The sequence below is a fragment of the Lynx canadensis genome, chromosome A2, assembly GCF_007474595.2.
Source record: "Lynx canadensis isolate LIC74 chromosome A2, mLynCan4.pri.v2, whole genome shotgun sequence".
NCBI classification, from domain to species: domain Eukaryota; kingdom Metazoa; phylum Chordata; class Mammalia; order Carnivora; family Felidae; genus Lynx; species Lynx canadensis.
This window is the reverse complement of record NC_044304.2, coordinates 50,175,676-50,193,703: the sequence shown is the minus strand read 5'-3', so window position 1 is coordinate 50,193,703 and position 18,028 is coordinate 50,175,676.

Genomic DNA, 18,028 nt, shown 5'->3' with positions numbered 1-18,028 from the left:
TAGTACAGAACTACTGTGGTAGCTCCACTGTGGCATCAGGCTCCCAGACCTGCCTCTTTCTGTCCTGCTATTCTTACAGCCACCTCCTGGGCACAAGGTGGCTGTCGCTTTTCCAGCTAGCATATGGAAGAAGAAAATGTGGGGAGGTGCGCCAGGAAAAGGCATCGGCCAGCTGAGTCGGCTCCATTCGAAAGCTTTCCCGGAAGTCCCCCTTGACAGCTTTTGCTTATTTCTCACCGGCCATCCCTCTCAGCAGACGAGGCTGGGAAATGCAGATTTGTGGGCAGAGCACGTTGGTAGCCTCCACAGTGGTCACTAGGGGTAAATGGCAGGCAACTAGAAAAGTCTATTACTAACTCTTTTAGGAATTACCTGTTTGTTTTCTCCTTCATCCCCCTGCCTGGGCCCCCAGCTCGTGGGAGTATGTACCTTCTCCTGTAAAGAGTTGGGACAAAGAAAGTGTTGCCATATGCCAGGGAGCTCAGCCTGAGTTTGAGTTTTGTCCACTGCGGGGCCAGATGCCCGGTGAAAAGCTAGGGCAACTGAGGCAATGGCATTTCACAAGGGACGGAGCCATCAGGAAGAGGCTCATCCTAAAGTAGAAGCAGTGGTAACAGATCATGGACATTTGCATTTTTCAGAGATGGCCACATCTCTGCTCTTCCGGTAGGACACTCTCCTTCCACCACAGTGGTCTGTGTTCTTCCTGTTTAATCCTGGCAGGGGGTTAGATGATTGCGACTCCCAGAGCACAGCAGAACTGATGTTATGTGGCTTTTGGGCCAGGCCATAGGATGGAGACAGCTTCCTGGCTCTCTCCTCTCAGGATTCCCGCCCTTGAAACTCAGCTGCTCGCTTTCAGGAAGCCCTGACTCGCCCAAGGGGAGAGACCACATGCGAAGGGTCCAGGCCCCCCCGGCTGTCAGCCAGCATCGGCCTGTCAGAGGGGAGAGTGCCTGAGGCTTTGGATGACTCCAGGCCCCGGGCTTCACGTCAGCCCTGAACCTCTGTGCCTTCCGGCTGAAGCCCAGACGTCGTGCAACAGACAAGCTGTTCTGTGTCCTGTCCCAATACCGAAGCCACAGAGTCCACGAACTCAATTTGAAGGTAGCTGGTTTCACAGTCATGGGAACTGGAACAAAGAATGACACTGGTAGTAACAGCAGCTGCTGTTTGTTGAGGCTCGCTGTGTGCTGCCCCTCACCGGGGGTGTAACGGAGTTGTCCTGTTTGTCACGTTGGAAGGGTTGCTGCCTGGAGATGGCAATCGATGCTGAGGAACCAAGGATGTGGGGCAACTAATGCCCATTTGGATGTCCGAGGAAGGAAATGCTGTGGCCTGAGGTGACCAGGGTGCACTTTTTGAAGGCAGTGGCACTTCAGCGGGACCAGAAGGATGATTGGATTTCAAGAAGCAGGGCGGGGAGAGCTAGAAGCCAGAGGCAGAAAGAGAGCTGTCTCTCTTTTCATTTATGAGGATCCTGTTTCCAAAGGCAATGTCGTGGCAACGAAAGAGCGTTTAACTCAGGAACTGTCCATCGTGAGGTGTTTTTTTGCCCCATCACTTGCCACTTTTGTGACCTCGGGTGGGCTTTTTACCTTCTCTGTGCCTAGTGTCCTCACCTGTCCAATTTGGATGATGAAGCCGGCCGCGTTCCTCACGCCGAGACTCTGTACCTCACACACAGGGACAAACCTCACAGGGCACCAGTGGGCCCTTGTACCCACAGAGAAGATGTTACAGAGAACAGACTGAAAGATGAAGCTTTCAAGTCAACCCTGGGGCGATGCTCCTGACATGAGAGCCCAGTAAAGCAGAGAGAGTGATTTTCTGAAGCCCATTTGGTGTCCGGGGTTTTATGGAGGACGCCGCGTTCTTATTTTAAAGGGTTGTTGTTTGGCTTGCTAAGGGAGAGAGGGAAAAAAAATCTTTGCAAATGGGATGTGCAGGAACTCATAAATCTGTGGAATAAGAAAAGGGGAAGTAATGGGAAAGATGATATAGACAGACGCACCGGGAGAGTCATAGCACTACAATCTGAAGACTCAAATAACTATTAGATTTAAGGCTACATTAACCGGCAAGATTGATCATGTCTGCAGATGTCTCCAAGAGAGATAAGGCTAGAATGAGTAGAGTAGGAAACCTTTTAGTTTTTCATAGGAGTTTTAGATCTAGGCAGAGGGCATCTATTTTCTGTTTACTATTTGGCTTTTGGAGTCTGCATTTAGCAGACACATCACAGCATTCCTGAGCTGGAAGAGACCCAGTTTGTGCACTCTACAGATGAAGAAACCGTGGGCCCTCTAAAGAGTGTTGGTTGGTGGACGGGAGAAGTAAGCATTTGGAAACAGAACTGGAAGTAATTGGTCATCTGCCAGTCAGCAGGCCACCCCCTCCAAGCTTCAGTGTACTCATCTATATAATGAGGATAATGACACCATCGCCTCTTACCAGATTTTGGTAACTGATTCCTACCAGAGATTTTGGAGATTCTTGGAATGCTTTCCAAAGAGGGCAATGTGATGTCAGGATGCATTAATAAAGATATATACCCAGAATGATGGAGGTGACTGACCTACTCAACTCTGCACTGGTCAGTCTACACTTGGAGCCTTATGCACTCAGGCTCCATTCTCTAAGAGGGTTTTGGGGAAGCTAGATCCTATCTAGATAGGGTGGGTAAGATGGTACAAGAACTAGAAGCATGTCTTAATGAGAAACAAAGCCATGTCAATTTGGAGGAGAGAAGACTTAGGGGAAGAACAGAAGAACCTTGCTCAAATCCATGAACGTTTAAGGGATAAGATTTATTCTGAATGGTCCCAAGGACTGGTGAGTAAGTGGCAGACTTTGGCTTCATTCAAACCAGTGCCTGGCTCACTGTGGGCTTCTTGATAATGACAACTGATGGGATTACTGTTGAGGGTACCGGGAAGCACTCATTCTCAGTTGTCCAGAAGTCTAATAGGCTGCTTCAGAAAGGAGTGAGCTTCCCAAGGCTGGAATTGTTGAGGCATGAAAGGGAGGGTTGGAAAAGTACAGGCAAAAGTAGGCAAACTTGGGGCCAGCAAGTAAATGTTCTAGGCAGGACCAGCTACATAATTTGCAGGATCCAGTGAAAAACAAAAATGCGGGGCCCTTTGCTAAAAATAATTAGGAATTTCAAGACAGTGGCAGCAGAACAGTAAACTAAGGTGTCTTCTAAGCCCAGGGCCCTGGGGGTTGCATGGCCATTAAGTTGCCCCTGGTTTCAGGCTCTGCAGGCCATATAGTCTCTGTCACAATGATTCAGCTCTGCGGGCATAGCACAACAGCAGCCATAGACAGTATGTAAATCAAGGGGCATGATTGTGTTTTGGTAAAACTTTATTTATAAAAATAAGTGGCGACCACAGGCTGTATGTAGTTTGCTAACTCTGCTCTAGGGTGCTGAGAGGCTCATTGGAGCCACGGCGGGATGGCACCACAGCGGAGATGTGCTCTCCTGGCCTCATTCTCCCACCCAAGGGAAGACTGTCTCTGCCTTGAGTCCCACACCTCCTTGCGATTCCTTGAATCCTCATCTCCCTTTCCATCAGGGAATGAGAGTGAGCAAATAAATGAACCCAAGTCACCATATTCTGCCAGAGTCCTTACCAAAACAGGGGAGACTAGGAGCCCTGCCCTTGCGTAGGTGGAGTCCACTTTGCCCTGCTGGTGAGAGAAAAGAGGTGGAAGGTTTGCCAGCCTCAAGGGCCAACAGCAACACCCTTAGGAAACCACACTGGAGTGGGCTCCGGGGGAGGGGCTGTGTGTGCCCTTGGAGGAGAGCACTGTTTACTGTTTCCTTTCAGCCCCGGAGCAGGCCTTGGTCTCTGAGAACAGCAGGAGCCTCTGTGGCACGGCTTCGTTAATGCATAGACACCTGATGTCTGGACGTGGTTTTGCAGGCTGGGTCTCCGCATCTTTTTGAGCTGACCCAAAACCCCATTGATGTTCTAGGCCCTGAAGGCCATGTGTCTGTCTGAAACACCGTGCTGAGCTCTGCCGGGCCGGGATGAGAGAGAGAAGTCTGTTGCTCCCTGTCTCCTTAGTATCCCATAGGACCTCAATCTCTGCTTCAAAAAGGATTGGCTCCAATTTAATTCTGCCTGAGCCGCAGATGTGAGCTGCCTGCAGAGTCTCGGTGATTCAGAGAATGTCACCACTTCATAAACAATGCCGCGTTTGACAACAGGTTGAGGTCAGCTCCTCTGTGTCCACGGAAAGTTTCCTGGGGTCATTTTTTAATTCAACACACATCGACTTAGTGCTGGTGTTTTCTGCTGAGCTCAGCGGACGGGAAACACAGATGAAGAGTGTGTTCCTGCAACAGACACTTACTGGATGTGTGGCATGTGGCAGGTGCTGAGGATGGGAGGCAAACATTGCAAGAGCTACGGCAGAAGGGACCGAGGCGGCTGCCGCCTGGGAGGACTTCGTAGCCGGGAGAAGCACCCCAGCACCTACAGGCCCTGTAGAGTAGGATGAGTTATAGGTGGATACTGGGTATCCAGCACTTGCTTCTCAGGCCGGTGGCAGTGAAACTAGGGGACAGCAGCAGAGATTGCTTCTTTTTGCAGGGAAGGAATTATTACCCTCTTCCCCGGGCTTTGTAAAGAAGGGCAGCTTTTAGGGACAACGTTTAAGTACTGACCCCCCAGCACCTGTGAATGTGGCCTGTATTTAGAAATACAGTCTTTGTGGGGCGCCTGGGTGGCTCAGTCGGTTAAGCATCCGACTCTCGGTTTTGGCTCAGGTTGTGATCTCATGGTTTCATGGGTTCGAGCCCCGTATGGGGCTGTGCACAGACAGTGCAGAGCCTGCCTGAGATTCTCTCTCTCTCTCTCTCTCTCTCTCTCTCTCTCTCTCTCTTTCTGTGCCCCTCCCCTGCTTGCATGCTGTCTCTTTCTCTCTCTCAAAATAAACATTAAAAAAAATGAAATGTGGTCTTTGCGGGGTGATCCAGTTTGTTGAGTTCATTAGGGTAGGTGTTCATCCCGTATGGCTGTGTCTTTATAAAAAGGGGAAATTTGGCCCCAGAGACAGACACACACACAGGGGGAATGCGATGTGAAGGTTGCAGGCAGGTTGCCACAAGCCAAGGAACTACCAGCCATGAGGAGAGACGCCTGGAATCCATCCTTCCCTACAGCCTTCAGAGGGAGTGTGGCTCTGCCGGCATCTTGAGCTGGGACTCTTAGCCTCCAGGACTGGGAGGCAACAAATGTCTGTTTCGGCCATTCCATTTGTGTACTTTGTTACAGAGGCCCAGGAAACTGACACATGGTAGAAGGGCCCAAACTTCTCACCAAATTTGTTCCCTTTTGCCTCTGCAACAAATGACCACCATAAGGAAGCCTCCATAAAACCCCAGAGGCTGGGACTTGGAGAGCCTCTGGGCTGGTGAACACACGGGGGCGCTGGCAGGGGGCTCGGAAGCTCCACACCCTTCCCCCACACCCACACACCACATATCTCTTCCACCTGACTGCTCCTAAGTTATATCTGTTTATAATACACCGGTCGTCTAGTCGTGTTCCTCTGAGTGCTGTGAACTGCTCTAGCAAATTAATCCAACCCAAGAAGGGGGTCCTGGGAACCTCTCATCCCAGGGTGGTCAGAGGCACAGGTGAAAACCTGGACTTCAGTTTGGCATCTGAAGTGTGTGTAGGGGGCAGTCCTTGTGGGACTCCAGGCAGAGAGTGTCAGAGTTGGGCTGAATTGTAGGACCCCAGCTGGTGTAGGAGAATTGCTTGGTGGTCTGGAACAAAACACACACCAGAGGCACGGACTGGGCATCTTGCCCCGGAGAGGTGCTGAGGAGAAAGTGGCTTTGGAGTGGGGGCAAGGGGGCCAGAGGAGATTGGGGGAAGAAAGTTTTCAAACTGAGAGAGGAGGAGGGAGCCAGAAAAGGGGAGGACGCAGAGGGAAAGGCCAGAGTCTCAGATGCTGATTCATCTCAGGGGTTGGAATAGGACAGTCTTTTCCTTTAATCCGGAAACTCAGGTTATCTGGGGGGTTGTTGAGCCTACAGGATGGCCAAGGTTTCTGAGCATATGTTCTGAGGAATTAACTGTAACGGCCCCTTCAGAGACCAAAGGGGACTTGTAGGTGAAACTGATTCATGAGAATCAGAACTGGGAAGTTGTTCACTGACTTTAGCTTTTTGGAGAATAGTGCCTGGCACCCAGTAGGGGCTCTATAGGTATTTATTGAGTGAATAAATGGAGGTAACTCCAGACTGATTCGTGTCTGGAAAGAACATAAGAGCAGAAATGCTAAGCCAGAAAATTTATGAACGGAGGATGAAGGAAAGAATCTAGTGCTTTTTTACGCTCATGTGAGCTCTACAGGTTTAGGACCTGGCACCCATGGGCTTGCTTCCCACAGAGGCAAGGCGACAATTGTGAACATGGGTCCAATTCCAATCAAGTTGAACGTCTGCTCTAGCAGGAGAGAAGCAGCTGACAGACAATCAAGGCTTTGCTTGCTTTTGGCTGTTTGGAAGCTATCAGGGGTGATTGATTATTGCTCTGCCAGTGAAATAACTCGTCAGAGGGGAGTCAAGAAACTCTCATGGCTTTCAGCTGGATTCTGAGTACACCTGTCGCCCCTCACCCCTGATCCACAGGTCTGCCTTCTGCAGTTGGAGTTACCCGTGGTCAGTGGGGCCTGGGAGCAGAGGACCCTCCTTCTGAGGTACGGTCAGATCAGGAGTGTTTGATGCTGTGTCACAATGCCTGCGACTTTTGCCTCACTTCACCTCCCCATGTAGGCATCTTACCATCTCACATTTTCCACCAGAAGGGTGAATACAGTACAGCAAGATATTTCGAGAGACTCTCTCATAAATAAATAAACTTAAAAAAAAAGGGCGGGGTTGGCACCTGGGGGGCTCAGTCGGTTAAGTGTTCAACTTCAACTCCTAGTTTTGGCTCAGGTCATGATCTCACAGTTTGTGAGTTTGAGCCACGCATCAGGCTTTGCACTGACTGTGTCGAGCCTGCTTAGGATTCTCTCTCTCCCCCTCTCTTTGCCCATACCCCATTCTCTCTGTCTCAAAATAAAGAAATAAACTTTAAAAAAAAAAGATATTTTGAGAGAGAGAGATCATAATCACATAACTTTTATTACAGCATATTGTTGTAATTGCTCTATTTTATTATTGTTAATCCCTCACTCTGCCTAATTTATAAATTAAACTTTGTCACAGGTGTATGTATTTGGGGAAAAAAACAGTATATGTAGGGCACAGTACCACCTGAGATTTCAGGCATCCCCCGGGCATCTTGGAATGTATCCACCTTGGAAAAGGGACAGCTACTGTACTTCTGAATTGACATTCAAGGCTGTTATACTTCTGTTTAACACAGAAAATCTTGAGATGTGTGTTTTTTAAAGATGAGATATGTATTGGGCTGTATAAAATTAGATTCATTCTGGCTCTGCTACATACCCAGTGTGACGTCCAGCCAATTAATTAATCTCACCATGTCTCAGTTTCCTCCTCTGTAAAATGGGGGTAATTATGTTTCCTAACTCCTGAGATTAAGTGAGTAAACACAGGAATTAATGCAAGGAAGGTACAACAGCGCTCAGCACATGGTTAGAGCTTGATATTTTAGTTGCTAATCAAAGGTAGTAATGTTTATTCAAATGGAGGGAGGGGTATGATTTGTTAGTTATTTGTGTTAAACGAGTGGACGGTGAAGTTACATGCCAGGCACTGTGCTAGTCACATCATGTCGGCTCTCTGGATCTCTGCCATAACTGTCAGAAAACAGTGGGAGCTACTGAGGTTCAGAGAGGTGCAGTAACATGCCCAAGGTAACACAGCTGCTATGCGGTGGTGCTAAGACTGGAACTCAGTGACGCCAAAGGTTTCCCTCGGGCCATGGGGTGATTCTGAAAGAGAAGGAGAAGACCTGTGGTTTGCAACCAAAGGTGGCCTTTTGGTGGGGAGTGGGGACCAGCCTGTGCAGAGATGCTACATAGGGATCCTGGCTTCTATTTTTGCAAGGAGGTTGGAAAGTCCTCGTTTGGAGTGAGAGGTAAGAGATCCTGGGTCTTATTGTGTGAGCACTGTCTGGACTTTCACCTTAATGAGTCAATCCCTTTTGGGGCTGCAGCTGGGAGGAGAGGTGTTGGGGTGGTTGTTCCTTGGGCATGTCTATTTGTAAACATTTCTCACAGAGATGTATGTTATACCAGTATTCTTAAACTTTTGTGGGCACACATCAACCGGGGCTCTTGCTGAAATGCAGATTCTGGGGGCACCTGGGTGGCTCAGTCAGTTAAGTGAGGACTCTTGGTTTCGGCTCGGGTCATGATCTTGCCATTCGTGAGATCCAGTCCCACGATGGGCTCTGCACTGACAGCTCCCAATCCCTGCTTAGAATTCTCTCTCTCCCTCTCTCTCTGCTCCTTTCCCCACTAAAAATAAATAAATAAACTTATAAAAGAAATGCAGACTCTGACCCAGCAGGTCTAGGGTGGGAGCTGAGACTGTATTTCTGACAGGCTTCCAGGTGACGCTCATGTCCCATCTGGGGACCACATGTGGGTAGCAAAGCATCACACCTCAATTAAAACAAAACACAAAGCAAAACAAAACAACAACAAAAAACAAAGAAAGCCCAGTGTGAATGCAATTTCAGTTTTATTTCTAACGTGACACTTCTCTCCTCTACCTGGTTGAGGCTGACCCTGGCTGGGAACCAGAGCGGGGAAGGGGATGTGGTCTGGCTTTTCAGTGCCCGGCTCCCCTTGCACCCCATGACCAACACCCTGGGGGGTGATGATGGGCTGTGGGGGCAAAACTCCAAAGGCCTTTTTACAAAGTGAGCGCTATCTATAGCTGTCCCTTCTGAGCTGACAAATGGCAGACACCCCACCCCATTCTCTCTCTGGAGGATGCTTTGTAGGGACCTGTGCCATGGTATCCCTGGCTCTACTCTCTGCCTGATTTGGGGTCCTGTCCCTGGCGCACACCCCTTGGTGCCTGGGGACGTGCAGTCATTCTGGGTGTCTTAATGCTGGGGGCTGTAACAAAATGCCATACACTGGGTGCTTAAACAACAGAGATTTCTTTCTTACATTTTTGGAGGCTGGAAGTCCAAGATCAAGGTGCAGGCCGGTATGGTTTCAGGTGAGGGCTTTCTTCCTGGCTTGCAAAGGGATGCCTTCGTGCCATGGAGTTATAAGAACTCCAATCCTATTAGATCAGGGTCTCATTCTTATGACCTCATTTAGCCTTTATTACTTCCTTACTCCAAGTAGTCACTTTGGGGGTGAAGGCTTCAACCTATTAATGGGCTTGGGGGGTGGGCAGGAACCTTAGTCGAAAGTACTAGGCCCCCCATTCGTGCAGGCTGCTCCTGGTAGCCGCCCACCTTAGGCTTCTCTGAGGGGCTAACCCAGGGCTTGTGTTTTGCATGCCCCCAAAGTTTGGGGAACTCTTGGGACTCTTGTCTGATGTTTCGAGGAACTGCATTAATGCTTAGAGTGGCCTTTGAGATTCTGCAGTTCAGCAGGGGTCCAGCCAAGGAGGAATGCCTATGACTTCTCCTGGAAAGGTTTCCCCAGTCCACCCAAAAGGTTCTCCTGGGCTCCCCCACACTTAGATTGGGAGGCACAGGAAGAATCCCTCTTTCCTTGCCCGTGGGGAAAGGCCTTGGTACCTGCTACCGAAGCAAACCCCCTCCCCAAATTGTTACCCTTCCCTTAGGTGGTGGTGGGTGGCGGGTTTGAAAAATATCCTGTTTGGTCACCTTTTAAATAAACAAACACTTATATAGTACCTGCTAACGCCAGAAGTTGTTCTGCGGACTTTCCTCATACTACCATATTGAATTTTTATAGGAATACTGACACAGAAATGATTATTAGCTTTATTTTTCAGATGAGGAAATCAAGGCACAGAGAGGTCAATTAACCTGCCAAAAGTCACACAGCTTGTACATGGCAGAAGTAATAGTTGAATCCCAGCAGTTGGCTCCAGAGTCAGAGCCTCTAAAAAAATTTTTTTTCAACGTTTATTTATTTTTGGGACAGAGAGAGACAGAGCATGAACGGGGGAGGGGCAGAGAGAGAGGGAGACACAGAATCGGAAACAGGCTCCAGGCTCTGAGCCATCAGCCCAGAGCCTGACGCGGGGCTCGAACTCACAGACCGCGAGATCGTGACCTGGCTGAAGTCGGACGCTTAACCGACTGCGCCACCCAGGCGCCCCCAGAGTCAGAGCCTCTAAACCACTGCTCCTACTGCCTCTCAGTGGCTGGGAGGTAGGGGTTGGCATCTCTCTCACTAGTGAAGAAACGAGGGTCAAGAGAAGAAATGACTTTGGTGAGTTTGTGTAACCCAGATTCTAACCTGGGGCTCATGATTCCCAAGCCTAGTGCTCTTCCCCTGGCCATTTGAATTTTCAAAACCTTTCAGGCACAGTGAGACCGACAGGACAGAACTGCACACAGACTGGCCCCAAACATATTGTCCTTGACAACGGAGGCTTTTTTGGGTGTCTTGGGTGGGTTTCCCCAAGAACCCAACCCCACTTCTCCACCACCCTCTTGGAGTTCTAGCACGAAGATGGCCCGGGGTTTGTCCTACAAGTCCTTCTCCAGAGCTCCTGTCAGAATGATCATTTTCAGGAGCCTGGAGCCCCCCCAGGCCACCTGAGGGTTGCCATATTTCCTGTGCCCCCTGCTACCTGCACCCCAAACTCACAACCCCATACTCACATTCCCTCATCCTTAGGCCCTGGCACTTGTCATGAGGACTCTGGCTCTCCAGAGTCGCAGAGCCCACGGACACTCTGGGCCATGCTGGCCTCTCTGACAAGTGCCCCCATTCATAAGAACACTATCAGTCCTCTAACAACTAGAATTAAAATACCAGTTCACCCTGTTGACCATTTTAAATTACAACAAGACAGGCTGGTTGACAATTAAAACCCACTAAAGCATTAGCCCGTGATTGTCTAAAGGCTTTATATCTTCCACACCTGGTAGATGCTGTATAACTATTTGCTGACCTAATGGGCAACTCAGCTATCCAAGGAAAATGTAACAGAGGATTCTGGAAGATGCTAAAAGCTTCCTTCAAGGAATTCATTTCCCATAGTGGAATTCAGGCATCATGCCAGCTCTTGGAGTTGAGGGTGCTAGCCCGGCACCTTGCCCACCTCAGAGGATGGTGCCACCATTGAGTGAGAGCATTTTATTCACACCATATTCAGAAATGCATGGCAATAATATCATGCCAGTGCATGATGGAGCCACAAAAGGCTGCCTTCATCATTAGTCCATCTGATTTACATGTCAGCTGGCTCTGCCCACAGGAGCTTTGCGACATATCCTCAGTCTCCCGATACCACAGCCTTGGACATCCAAAGCTCTGCCCACTAATTTCCAGGTGGCTGGAATCCAGATCGCTAGCCTGTCCATCTGGCTGTTGTTGGCTACATGTCCCACTCTTATTCCCACATGGCATTCCATCACTCACCCCCTCAGTGTCCACACCTTCCAAGCCACCAACACTGAACACTCATAATTCCAATAGCTGCAATGAAGTCGCTAGTGGAGGGCCAACGCCTTCCTCCCATCTGCTTCTTCCTTTGCTCATTTCACTTCCCTACTGGAAGCAAAGGGACGCCTTTTCCCCCTTGGTTTTCATGCAGACTATTTCTCCCCTTCTGCCCCACGTACATCTTTAAGGTCAAGCACTTACCAAGCCTTCCAGACTAGTGGTTCTCAAAGTGTGCTCCATAGGCCGGCATCACGGGCAAGTTCTTAGGCCCCACCTAGACTTACTAACTTGGAAACTCTGGGGTGGGGTCCAGCAATCCATATTTTAATGCTCCCGCCACCCCATTGATTCTTTTTTTTTTCTTTTTAAAGTTGATTTATTTATTTTGAGACAGAGGGCATGAGCAGGGGAGGGACAGAGAACGAAGGAGACTGAGAATCCAAAGCAGGCTTCATGCAGTGTAGAGCCTGACACGGGGCTCCAACTGGAGAACCGCAAGATCATGACCTGAGCTGAAACCAAGAGTCGGACGCTTAACTGACTGAGTCACCCAGGTGCCACCCCTTCTCCTTCCCCACCTCTGCCCGTGATTCTGACACATAATCAAGTTTGGGAACCTCTGGTCAAGACAACTAATGTTCTTTCCCTTGGGAGGGAATTTCGCCTCTTTGTTATAAAGGTTTCAAGGGGATTTGGGCCTTTGGGGAAGGCAGCTTGTCTTCTGCCTCCCAATTTGCCAACAGAATGTGGTCTTTGGACTCATCAGGCCTGCATTCTGCCATTTCTGCCACTTACAGGCTGTGCAGCCCTGGGGAGGATGGTTCACCTCTCTGAGCCTCAGTTACTTCCTTAACGATATTACCCATTCTACCTCCTCCTAGGATTCTTGTGAGTCTCAGAGGAGTCCAAGATGCAGAGGTCCTTTATCTACTGTAAACCTTGGGGAAGTGTGGGATTACTTCATGACTTTCAGGCTTCCGTCCTGGTGGGGGCTCCAGTGGTCTTTCTTCTTACCTCAGCCCAAATCTCTGCGTGCTGAAAGACTGGCTCTCCTCTTGACCAGAACAGTATGGGGAGAGGTATGCAGGGCCTACTGGGAAACTGGGTTGGGGACGGAAGCATGTGGAGGCTACGAAGAGCTGGCCAGATGTCACCCTCTGTATTTGACTTCCGATAAGGCATTTTCTGCTCTCACCTCTGGCTCCTTAGGCAGCTCCCCACCCCTGCACATCACACCGTCCTAGATCCCTGAGCTGCAGGGAGAAGAGCCTACACCAAGCACACATCTTTCCTTGTATGATCTGATTCATACCCCTCAATTTTGCAGAGAGGGAGGGGGAGAGAGAGAAAGAGGGAGAGAGAAAGAGAAAACATTCCCCAAAGTCCTCACTGAGGAAGTTGAGGCTGAACATCATCCATTCTCCACTCCCCTACTTTTTTTCATTATTCTGAACTTTTTAAATTCTTGTACCCCTGAAAATATAAATTTCCCACAAATATAACTCTATACATTTTTCTTTTGGCACTAAGCATATTAAAAACATTTTCTAAATTGTTTACTTAGTCCTTGCCATTGTCATCTTAAGTGGCTCCAAAACAGTCCATTAGGTGGACATATTATAATTTGTTGAACTAATTCCATACTGTGGACCTTTGGATTGTTTTTAAACTGTTTTTGGTGGTGTGCCATTAAATTACGTGGCAGTGCTGACATCTGTGGACACTGGGTTTTGGATTCTTTTAGAAAATTTACATGGAGTGTGATCATTGGGTCAGAGGGCATCAATAATTTTGTGGCTCAAGAAACATTTCCAAGTCACTTTCCAAAACACTCTGCCAGTAGCATCATTTGAACCTACCAGTTTTCTGCAAATTTGCCATCATTGGGCATTATTGTTATTTATTATTTTTGCTAATGTGAGAGAGACGTGGCACATCATGGTTCCTACTGACATTTCTTTGGTAATTGGTGATGCCAAACTTTTTTTTTTCTTCTGTGTTACTATTTCTGTTCCCTTGTGGGGATCTTTCCTCCTCACATCTTTTTCATGTTTATCCTTCACATTGTCGTGATTTGTAACAGCTCTTTATATAGATATGAATTCTCTGATGTGTTTGTTTGCTTATTGCTGGTTAATCTCTTTTCCCCAGCTCAACCCATAATCCTGTATCTCTATGCACCCCTAATTTGCAATGTTTGACAAATTCAGGGTCTTTCCAGAGGCTGAGCACTTGGAATACTGGAAGTTGAATTTGCAGTAAAATGAACCGGCTTGAGGGGCGCCTGGGTGGCTCAGTTGGTTAACCATCCAACTTTGGCTCAGGTCATGATCTCCCAGTTTGTGAGTTCGAGCCCTATGTCAGGCTCTGTGCTGACAGCTCAGAGCCTGGAGCCTGCTTCGGATTCTGTGTCTCCCTCTCTCTCTGCCCCTCCCCTTCTCTCTCTCTCTCTCTCAAAAGTAAATAAACATTAAAAAATGTTCTGGCTTGAGAGCTGGCTTAAGATTCCACCTGCAGTCTAGGCAGGAATGAGTTTCTGAGTGCCTGAAGTCTCAAGTCTGGTGCTGACTGCACAGTTTGGCATTCTCCCTGTCTTACCCTGTTTTTCCCTTTTCCTGTCAGTTCTTCTAATTCTTCAGCTGAAGAGGAACCCAAATAAGCATCCCTCAAGTATATACTGAGCTTTGTTGCCACCATCAATCACTGAAAAAAGAAATGACCCTGGGATCTGATTCCCTTCACGACCTACTGAGACATTCTCACCACTCACCAGGGTATCCTTCCGGGCTCCCTGGGCTCCAGGTAAGGCTGCCTCTGAGTACTTGGTTGCCAGTTTGGCCTAGGAACCTGATGAATCAGGCAAAAAAACAACCCATAGTCGGTGGTTCTCAAAATAATCAGTCTTTGATTTATGCCTCTCAGCAGTTTGTCGATTTCCTCTTCCACCAGTGCCTGTCACCTGGGCACCTCTTTCCTTCTTTGAGGGTCTGCTGGAGTAGAAGGAGCACTGGACTTGGAGTCTGCCCTTGAGACCTACCTGTCCTTATTAGCTGTGTAAACTGAGAGGGTCACTGATGATTTCTCAAGACCTTAGCATCTCATCTCACAAGTTTGGGTTATGACCCAAAGTCATCAAATCTTCAGTGATTTTCTGTGATTTCACTGAAGTCACACAACAACCCAATGAAGCTGGTTTTATTTTCTCATTTTTTAGTGGAGATGACTCAGTTTAAGGGAAGTTAAGAGAAGTAATCTAGGGGTGCCAGGGTGGCTCAGTTGGTTAAGCGTCCAACTCTTGATTTCGGCTCAGGTCTTGATCTCACAGTTTGTGAGATCAAGTTCTCTGTTGGGCTCTGTGTTGACAGTGCGGAGCCTGCTTGGGATCCTCTCTCTCTCCTTCACTCTATGCCCCTCCCTTGCTCTCTTTCCCACACACACCAATAAATAAATAAATGAATAAATGAATAAATAAATAAATAAATAAACTTAAAAATAAAAAGCAATCTGAACAGTGGCATTAGTACAAATGGCTGAACGTCACCTCCACCTTACATTTCACGTGACGGCTTTTACACCAATATTCCCAGAACATAACCATTCTTCTTCTTCTTTTTTTATGTTTATTTTTGAGAGACAGAGATAGAATCCAAGCAGGGGAGGGGCAGAGAGAGAGGGAGACACAGAATCTGAAACAGGCTCCAGGCTCTGAGCTGTCAGCACAGAGCCCGATGCGGGGCTCGAACCCACGAACTGTGAGATCATGACCTGAGCCAAAGTCCATCGCTTAACTGACTGAGCCACCCAAGCGCCCTGAGCACAACCATTCTAATAATTGATTATGGGCATCTTTAGTTTGCATGTTAGTCAAGGACTTTATTAGAAGCAAGGGGACTTTGTGGGCTCACATGTTGGGAATGGACACAGGATGGCTTGTAGGAACCAGGGCCTCAGGGACCAGAGCCGGGTTTTGATGCCACAAGGACATTTTCGTTGTCTCACTCCCCATTTTTCTCAGGTCTCTGCCAGTCTCCAAAGGGCTCCATATTTTCCTGCTGCTAACAGGCTTTCTCTGCAGAACAGGGAAGACGGCTGCTGGGCCTTAGTTTCAGGTTCTTCTGGCACCAGTAGCCCAGAATCAGGGCTCCTTCTGTCCCAGCTCCAAATTGGGAAACCCCAGCAGAGGGACTGATTGGCTTGTGTCACCTAGCTGGGCGTGGGCAGTGGGGTTCTGAGGTTGGCCAGATTGGTGCTTATTCCTGGCTGGGGGGACAAGCATGGAGTGGGACTCCATTACTCCCTCAGGAGGGGAGGAGGGCTAGGAACCCTTGCTAGGGAGACTAGCAATCAATATATCCACAATCTAGCCCCTTGTGCCGGTGCCCTGTCCTCTCCAAGTGGAAACTGGATTCTAGGAAGACTTGCAGAATAAAGCTTACTTTCGGGAAGTGGTTTTTATCCTGAATCTCAATCAGCTGCTTAACCCAGTGGAATGAAAAACAGTGTTGAGTTTTGGGTTCTTATTTAAATTCATTTTGGTTCACCCATAGCAGCGGTGGAGATCCTGTGTACTAGTTCTGTGTAATGCTTTGAGCGCTTGCAAAAACTGATCGTGGGAAAAGATCACGGCCTTCCAGCAGTACAGAATCCTGGCGCTCCAGAATTCCAGAACTGTATAGCTGAGAGAAAACACAAGAGTTCACCCAGCCTAGTTCCCTGCCTTCAGACAGATCTCTTTTCTTCCCGAAGTCCATCAGGACTGGAATCTTTCTGGCCTTTGTTGGAGAATGCATTTTGGAGTGTCGTACCCTCCCTCCCTCATGGGCCACACTCCACCATCCCCCTGAGATGGCGATAAGTTGTCCTGGTTAACCTGGAACTAAGGGAGTCTCAGAACATGAGACTTGCAGTTTAAAAACTGGAATGTCTCAGGCATATCAGGACGAGTTGCTCACCCTGCGCTAAACATGTCTGCCGCTCACTTCCCAGCTTCCTTTGCTGCTAAGGGGTGGGCACATGACCTGGAATCATCCAATCAGATGCAGCCATATGTTTGATATGGAGGCTGCAATTGGAGGAGTGGAGTGGGCAGCAGTGGACCCGGCCACACCCATTTTTCAGAGGCACTGATTCTCCTGACAGTGACCCGCCACCGTGTGTTGGAGATTTGGGGTTTCTGTGCCTGGTGGCAGCCGCAGTAGCAACTTCATGGCCCGGGTTTGTGACATGATTTCAAACATTGATCCTGGGTGGGCAAACCTAGCTTTCTGACACGCCTGGATATTCTGTGAGCCACCAAATAGCACGTTAACGTACCGGTTCTCTGCTAACATCTGTTAGTTTGGTGCTTTCCTTGTCTTCTATCAGCTCCCGTGGAAGACACGTTTCCTCTTTTCCAGTTGAAATCTTTTCCATTTGTTCACTTTTCTGGGTACTGAAAGTAATTGGCCAGCATCTTTTCTATTAAAAAAAACCAAACACAAACCAAACCCCGAATAACTAAAATGGTGTTTAGAACAGATATTTTTCCTTATTCTTTTCTTCTTACCATTCAGATTATACTAAGTTTTCTTTATTGGACTAAAGCCTTTGATTCTCACCTGTCACTCGCGCTTTATAAATTTCATCTCTCCCCTTTCATCTCCATCAGGATTCAGAGGGTCAGAGAATCCTATTTTGTGCTTCCTGTCACTGAGAAATATACCAGGAAAACTAGAATTAACCTGCCTTCTTACATTCAGATTTCAAGTCCGTAAGACACATCCAAACTGAGGGTGGGTCACCCTGAGCCGAGTGGTTATCTTAAAGTTGGTCATTTTCATTATTATTTTAAAATCTTCTGTGAGCTTTGTCTCCTGACCATACCTCCTAAAGTGTGTCTGTTCAGGTCACACCTTGGCTTTGCCCCTTGGACTCTGAGTAATTCTCTGAGCCTCAGTTTCCTCACTGATAAAAGGGAAATGAAATGCCTTCCTCATTGGGCTGAGAGAAACCAAATGCAATGGATGATCATAATAATTATCATTGTTTTATTATGATAGTATAATTGTATTCATAACTGTGATAGCAATATTATCACTTATTCTAGTAGTTATTATAGCATCATGGCTAAGAGCGTGGATTCTGGAGGCAAACTTCTCGACTCAGATCTTGACTTTGACACTAGCTGCAAGATTTTGAGCATGTTCCTCAGTTTCCTCATCTGAAAAATGGGAATAATAATCATAATACCAACCTCTTAGGATCACCAGGAGGCTTAAATGAGACAATACGTGTGACAGGCTTTAACAGGGAGTGGTGCATGTGTGCAATCTCTTGGTGTTCTCACTGGTACCCCCCACCACCTCATCAGTCTTTAAAACTTCCACCCTTAGCTTGGAGCGTGGCTGTTCCACATCATGCTTTATATCTGTCCTTGGCACATGGCGGGGGGCATTTACAACAAAGGCCAGAGCTTTCCCCAACTCTTTCCTCCATTTTA